A 7,642-nucleotide genomic window follows, 5' to 3' on the forward strand; every position below is an offset into this window, starting at 1 on the left:
AATCACTGCACATTTAGAGGGATACGTAATATTGTAGCGGTGTGCTACACACAGCGCTAGAATAACGACACGTAGTCAGTGAGTTGTAGTTGCGATTTATTCAGACTTCGCGGCCTCCTTTAAAGCCTTCCCGTTCTCGTCCTCCGCGGGCGGGACAGCAGTGGGGGATGCATATTCGCAGACCCTTCCCGCGCGCGGGTTTTTCCCCATGCTGGTGAAGATGGCCTGGCGCCCTCTTTGGGGCCGACCTCTCTGCTGGCGCGCGCCGTTTTGTGAGCCGTTTCCAGTGTGCTGGAAAGTAGGTCGCCACAATATAAAGAGTTTTTACTCCTCATGTAAATACAGGATGTAAGTAATAAAGTCAATTCAATTCATTACCCTGCCCATCTGGGTCAAACTCTTTCCAGCCTGTATCCCACCACCTCAATGATATAGAAACCATAGAAAAGCATAGAAACTACAGCACAGAAACAGGCCTTTTGGCCCTTATTGGCTGTGCCGAACCATTTTCTGCCTAGTCCCACTGCCCTGCACACGGACCATATCCCTCCATACACCTCCCATCCATGTATCTGTCCAATTTATTCTTAAATGTTAAAAAAGAACCCGCATTTACCACCTCATCTGGCAGCTCGTTCCATACTCCCACCACTCTCTGTGTGAAGAAGCCCCTCCTAATGTTCCCTTTAAACTTTTCCCCCCTCACCCTTAACCTATGTCCTCTTTTTTTCTCTCCCCTTGCCTGAGTGGAAAAAGCCTGCTTGCATTCACTCTATCTATACCCATCATAATTTCATATACCTCTATCAAATCTCCCCTCATTCTTCTACGCTCCAGGGAATAAATGCCTAACCTATTCAACCTTTCTCTGTAACTGAGTTTCTCAAGTCCTGGCAACACCCTTGTAAACGTTCTCTGCACTCTTTCAACCTTACTTATATCCTTCCTGTAATTTGATCACCAAAACTGAACGCAATACTCCAGATTCGGCCTCACCAATGCCTTATACAACCTCATCATAACATTCCAGCTCTTATACTCAATACTTTGATTAGTAAAGGCCAATGTACCAAAAGCTCTCTTTACAACCCTATCTACCTGTGACGCCAACCATATGTCAACCATCTTGTTCACACTCTGTCCAGTCTGCATCCCAACACCTCAATGATACATATCAACCATCTTGTTCAATCTCTGCCCAATCTGTATCCCACCAATATATCAACAGTCTTTCTCCAACATTGTCTTCATTGTGAAGTATTTTGCCTCACTGAGTTATTTGCATAATCGGTTTTTGTTAGCTGGATCTAACAGAGTATTTATTGAATGCGGCATGAGGTAGGTTAAAGACAGCCATTACAATTTCAGTTTCAACGTTACAAAATGGCTACTGTGTTAATCTTTGTCACCAGGAAATTTGTTTCATTTAAAGTTGAGTCCGTTATTTCCTTTCTCTGGCCCATTCAGAGGATCGCCAGGTTGCCGTTCTGCCACAGATTGATACAGGTTGTTACTTTCTGAACGCCAGTTTAAACCCGTATTACCCGTAACAGGAAGTCCTGGACGAGTTGCTGTTTGGGCTGTAATCCTGGGAAACACCGAGCATATGGATCTCTGAGTATCTAGGATTTGGCCCACGTCAGTCCTTCTGCAGAATGGGCTGGATGACCCTCCTTCCACAATGAATCAGAAGTCTCGGGCAGCTGTACATTGCTTGTGGGACAATCCCTAATTACACCACTCACTGTGAGATGTGGGGACGATGTGCGGGGATTCCGGTGTCGGTGAGTGACAGATTCAGCTGTGTGACTCTGTGAGGCTGGGCCCTGGGATATCACAGTTTTAGATCCAAGTACAATAGAGTCGGGGTTCAAGGTGCCCAGGTTTGTGAGTGGTTGAGTGAGTCTTTCTGTTCTGAGCTCTTATGTTTTGTTTCTGGAGCTCCTTTGGAAACAATGACTGCTAATCCGAGGAGAGGATGAGTTATCATTCCAACATTCACAGTGGGAGTTTGTGAGTAAATGGGCTGCTCCTTGTTTGCAGCTGTAGAAATAGACCCGTGAGTTTGGTGTTCAAACTGTGTTTGGAAAGCACAACAGCCTGGATACAGTGGACATGGGGAGGATGTTTCCATCAGATAAAGAGTTTCGGGTCTGAGAGGGCAGCCTTGGAATAAAGGAGCTTCCCTATAAAAATGAGATGAGAGACACTTCATCAACCAAAGAATGTTCGATCTGTGGAGTTTGTTACAACAGGCGATGGTTGAGGCTGTCACTGGAGGATTAATTGAATACAGCACGAGGCATGGTTAAAAGCAGACTTTATAATTTTAGATTAATCATTTTAAAACGGCTGCAGTGCTAATATTTGTCACCACGGAACTCATAGCATATGATGTAGCGTTTGTTATTTCCCTTTTCAGTTATTTTTGGTATGGCACTTTCTCCGTTTCTAGGGTAACAGCCCACCAGAGCTACACAACTGTTGCACATATTTATCGCTCTGTGGTCACCTCAGAGCAAGTGCAACAGAATGATAGTGGGAGGAAAGGATGTTGTGAGCATTGACTGTATGGAATGTATTATACCAGGGTCAGAATGAACTCAGAACGAACAAGCCGGTGGGATGGGGTGGGATTTGCACAGCTTGGGGTGTTGTTGACATTTTGCAATCAGTTACAATCTGCGTATTAAATTGAAGAGGGAAAAAATCTACAGTTGCAGGAAATCTAAAACAAAGAGGAGAAAATACAGGAAACGCTCAGCAGATCCACGGACCCCGCGGTTAATGGTCGGGCTCTATGCCATAAAAAAGTTTGGGAACCCTGCTAGCAGCTCCCCTCATTCTCCTCTGCTTCAGGAAATCAATTGCTAACCTGTTCAACCTACCCCTATAACTCAGTTCCTTAAAAACCAGGAACATGGTTGCGAAGAAAAAAAGTCAGGATGTAAATTATACATATTTCTCTGACATTAAATGTAATTTTGAAAACTTTGCCAGGGCTCTTTCAATCTCTACATTAGCCTGCCACAAGGTCCGAGGGACATCTTGTCAGGCGCTGGGTACTAATCCATCCTAATTCATGTCAACACACCAAAAACGTGTTGTGCAATCTGTATACAGTCCATGACTTGACTAATTCCCGCGTTTCCAGGTCAATATAGACACAGAGAAATCACTGAAGGTCTTTCCATCTCTTTCAGCTCCATGCACGGATCAGCATACTAATCATCAGGACGTATTTTGTGACAGTTATTGTGGAGTAAGGAAACCACAGGTTTTCCAAATAAATTATCCGGCCACTAAATTGTCTGTTTCCGATGGAAATGTGCTCATTACAGTTGTTGTTTACAAAGTTCACAAGAGTTATTCTGGAATGAAAAGTTTGATGTAAGAGGGCCATTTGGTATCTCCGGGCCTGTTCTCAATGGAGGGGTGCTGACTCTGGGAACAGGGAACTGAATGAAATCCTGAGGTCTGGATAGATTGGATGGGGACAAGATGTTTTCAACAGCAGGAGAGTCTGGGATCTGAGGTCACCATCTCAACACATTCAGTTGTATCTGGGGGCATTCCCTTCCATCATTCTATCCGGTATCAGGATCTGAATTGCACCTGTATTAATGCCGGGAGTTGATCGCAGTTACAAGTTAAGTGCAGACAGAAGAATATAACGGAATTTTTAACCACTTAATTGAACAAAGAATGAAATTTCATGATTATCACCACAATGTGTTGTGTGATGTCTATTGTAAATATCCCATAGTGGACATTTGGAGCAGACAGGCCGCATTGAACAACCTATTTTTATTTTGGACCAACTTCTGCACTGCTGGAAGTTCTGTTGAGATGGAACGACTGACAGATTTACTGGATGCACCTCGAGCAGGATTAAAACAGCCACTGGAATTTTAGCTTCCCCATTACAAAATGGCTGAGAGCTCAGTATTCATCTTTGTCATATATTATAATATATTATCACTCGCTGGTGAAACAGAGAGCATGTGAGGTTGTTACTTATTTCAGATTTTCAGTTAGTACAGCTGAGCCACTCCCTCCATCACTAGGGTAACAGCACACCAGAGCTGCAAGGAGTGTTGAACATTTATATCGCTCTCTGGTCACTGCCCGTCAGTGGCCTCTGGAGCTGGTGTGGATGCCAGGATGGAATACTGTATACTATATGATGTCTGTGTTGGAATTAGGAGATAATTAATGAATTTAGATAGGGATTTCATATATGCAAATCTGCTCAGGATGTCGCAGACATCTTGCTGTCAGTCAATATTTGTGCATCAAAAGAAAAGTAAAACCTGTACTGAGTTGCCAGTGATTTATTTTCAATGTTATTATTAGAAACATTTTTTTTCTTGTTACACTGCGGGAAAGGCGGCATTAATTGCGCTGCTCCAGCTTCCGCTCAGCAATAAGATGATGGAAAAATGTGTTCAATTTATATGCTGCAGACAAGTTAAAATATATTCCCACTCGCTAGTGGCCCATAGCCCGGGTTCCCTGACCAGTTAAAGCATCATCAGGTTCCAGTTCTGTGTGGGATGAGCAGGGTGTTAATTTTAGAACTGGGATCGACAAGACACTGCAGTGTTTGTGCTTGGGCTATAATCCTGGGATGGGGACTCCAGAATTATGGAACTGGCAGTGTTAGGGTTTGGCTTTGGCTCAGGTTTGTGCTTCTACATATGAGGCTGGATGTTGCTCCTTCTGCAATAAGCATGTTTCTGGTCCAGTGGTTGGATATTGGTTGTAGGGCATGAGCTAAAACGAGAGGTTAAGCAAACCCTGTGCTGTAGGGGAATTATTTTAAATTGAGTGCTCTACACAAGTCCATTTCCCAAACCCTGGGTTGTTTCTCTAAAGTGGTGCAGGCTAGGATAAGACTTGATAGAGGTATATAAGATTATGACAGACATAGATAGAGTAGATAGACAATATCTTTCCCCCAGAGTTGAAATGTCTAATGCCGGATGGAATGCATTTAAAATGAGGTAGGTTGTTTCATCGGAGGTGTGAGAGGTAAGATTCCGCCCCCCCCCCACAGAGAGTAGAGTAGCTGGAATGTGCTGCCTTGGTGGTGGCAGGGGCAGATATATTGGGAACTTGTAAGAGATATTTAGATTGGCACGTGGATGTGAGGGAAATGGAAGGATTGTGAGAATTGTGTAGGCAGGATGAATTAAGTTATTCGGACAGTTGATTACAAATATAATTGGCTCGGCACAACATTGAGGACCGAATGGCCTGTTCCTGTGCTGTACTGTTCTCTGATCTGTGAGTGGGAACAACAGGTCAGCTGGAGCCCAATGTGGGAAAAGTGAGATCATCCACTTCTATCTGAGAAACAGAAACCCTGAGTGTGTTTAAATGGTGAGGGTCGGGGGTGTAATGGGTAGGCAGCGAATTGCAAGAGCTATTTGGTATAAGTAGGTCCATCTCTGACATCTCCGTGCCCTTTTCTGATCCATCTCTGTCTCAATCTCTGGAGACAGACTGTCAATCTACTTCTATTATAAACTTCCTGATTCCCATGATAATCCCGAGCATGCCTCTTCCCAGCCTATCACCTGTAAGATACTCTTTTCTTTCCGCAGTTCCTTTGCTTCCGCCGCATCTGTTCCCACTATTGATGCTGTCCTCACCCGCATCACCTACATTTCTGGTACGTCCGTGCTCACTCCATCTTCCCACTGCCGTCCTAGTGATAGATTTCCTTTTGTCCTTATCTACCACCCCTTCAGCCTCTGCACTTTCACCATCTCCAAAGAGAACTTACAACCAAACACCACACCACCCTCTTATTTCAACAGAGATCACTCCCTCCACAATCACCTTGTTCATTCATCCCTCCTCACTAATCTCCCTCCAGCCACTTATCCCTGCAAGCAGCCTAAGTGCTACACCTACCCGTACACCTCCTCCCTCACCTCCATTCAGACACAAAACAGTCCTTCCAGGTGAGGAAACTCTTCACCTGCGAATCTGTTGCGGTCATACATTGTGTCCACTGCTCCCGATGTGGCCTCATTTACATTGGTGAGACCCGCCAGAAACCGGGAGATCGTATTGTTGAGCACCTCTCAATTGCCTCAAGGAGAACTTCACAGTAGCCAAACATTTTAATTCTGATTCCCATTCTGACGTCTCGATCAATGGCCTCCTCTTGTGCCAAGATGAGACCGCCCTCAGGGTGGAGGAGCAACACCTCATTCCATCCGGGCTCCCTACAACCTGATCGTATGAATATTGAATTCTCCTTCCAGTAAACAATTCCTCCCCCCACCCCACCCCCGCAACCAATTCTCTATTCCCCACCCTGAACTTTCATTTCTGCTCACCACCCTATTTCTTCCCCCTGTATCCCATTCTCGTTCTCCTATTGACAACACTCCGATTCTTTCTTATCCAGCTCTTGACCTATCCTGCACTTGACTTCACCTATAACCTCCATGCGCGCCTCTTTCTCCTCACCCAACTTTTTATTCAGATATCTTCCCTTTCCACCTCAGTAATGAAGAAGACTCTTTGCCCAAACTGTTGACTGTTTACTCTTTTCCGTAGATACTGCCAGATGTGTTGAGTTCCTCCAGCATTTTGTCTGTGTTTCTTTGGATTTCTAGCATCTGCAGGCTTTCTCGTATTTGAGGTAAGTATTTGGGCTTTGTTAAGATTGTAGCTGGAATATGGTGTAAAATCCCGCTTCCCACACTAACACGGGTTATACAGACCAAAGAACAAACTGCCGGAGGAACTCAGTGGGTCGGGCAGCATCTGTGGAGGGAAATGGACCGTCAACATTTCGGGCCGAGACCCACCCTCTGGACTGAGAGTGGACGGGAAATAGTCAGAGAAAAGAGGTGAGGGGTGGGGATGGGGCAAGAGCTGGGGAGTGAGAGGTGGATCCAAGTGAGGGGGAGGTGGGAAGGTGGAAATAGTGACGGGGTGGGAAGTGAGTGGTTGGGACAACAAGAGGCTGCAGAAGATGGTATTTAATTGCATGGACGATTATCCAAGAGATTAGAGAGTATTTGTTTTAGAGATTCACCAGACTGATTCCCGGAGGACGATGAAGATCAGTGATTGGCTTCGCATAAAACAGAGTTCGGCAGATGTGTGGAGACCGAAGGAATCGAGGAAATGAGGATCAGGCAGAAACATGTGGCTGAGATGGGAGAACAGCCGCCATCTTGTTGATGGTTAGAGGGGCTGAATGGCCACCTCCTGCTGTTTCTCACTTGATGTTTCAGTGTTCCTGTCCAGTGAGGCCGGAGGAATGTGAATAGAAATGAGTGTTTTTAAACATAGAACTGATTTGAATGAAACCTGCACAATTCTTGTTCGTATCTGAATTGTGTGTCGGACCGGATTCGAACCCGTAACTCTGAGAACCGGAGGTGGAACTATGGGGACGTCGAAGGTACGGAGGCAAAAATTTAAAAATGTAGCTGGTGTAAAATGCGGCAGGTGAGTCTGGCAGCGTGTGAGGGGTGAGGAGCAGAGTCACCGGTTCAGGTGGGAGACCCTCCACCCGTTACGTGATCCAATTTCTCGCTCGCATTTCAAAGGCAGATCTGCAGTATCTGAGGTTTTCGCTTCCGTGGCCCCGCCCCCGCTCACAGTCTCCGGA

This window comes from Mobula hypostoma, unplaced genomic scaffold (assembly GCF_963921235.1).
Source record: "Mobula hypostoma unplaced genomic scaffold, sMobHyp1.1 scaffold_36, whole genome shotgun sequence".
NCBI lineage: Eukaryota > Metazoa > Chordata > Chondrichthyes > Myliobatiformes > Myliobatidae > Mobula > Mobula hypostoma.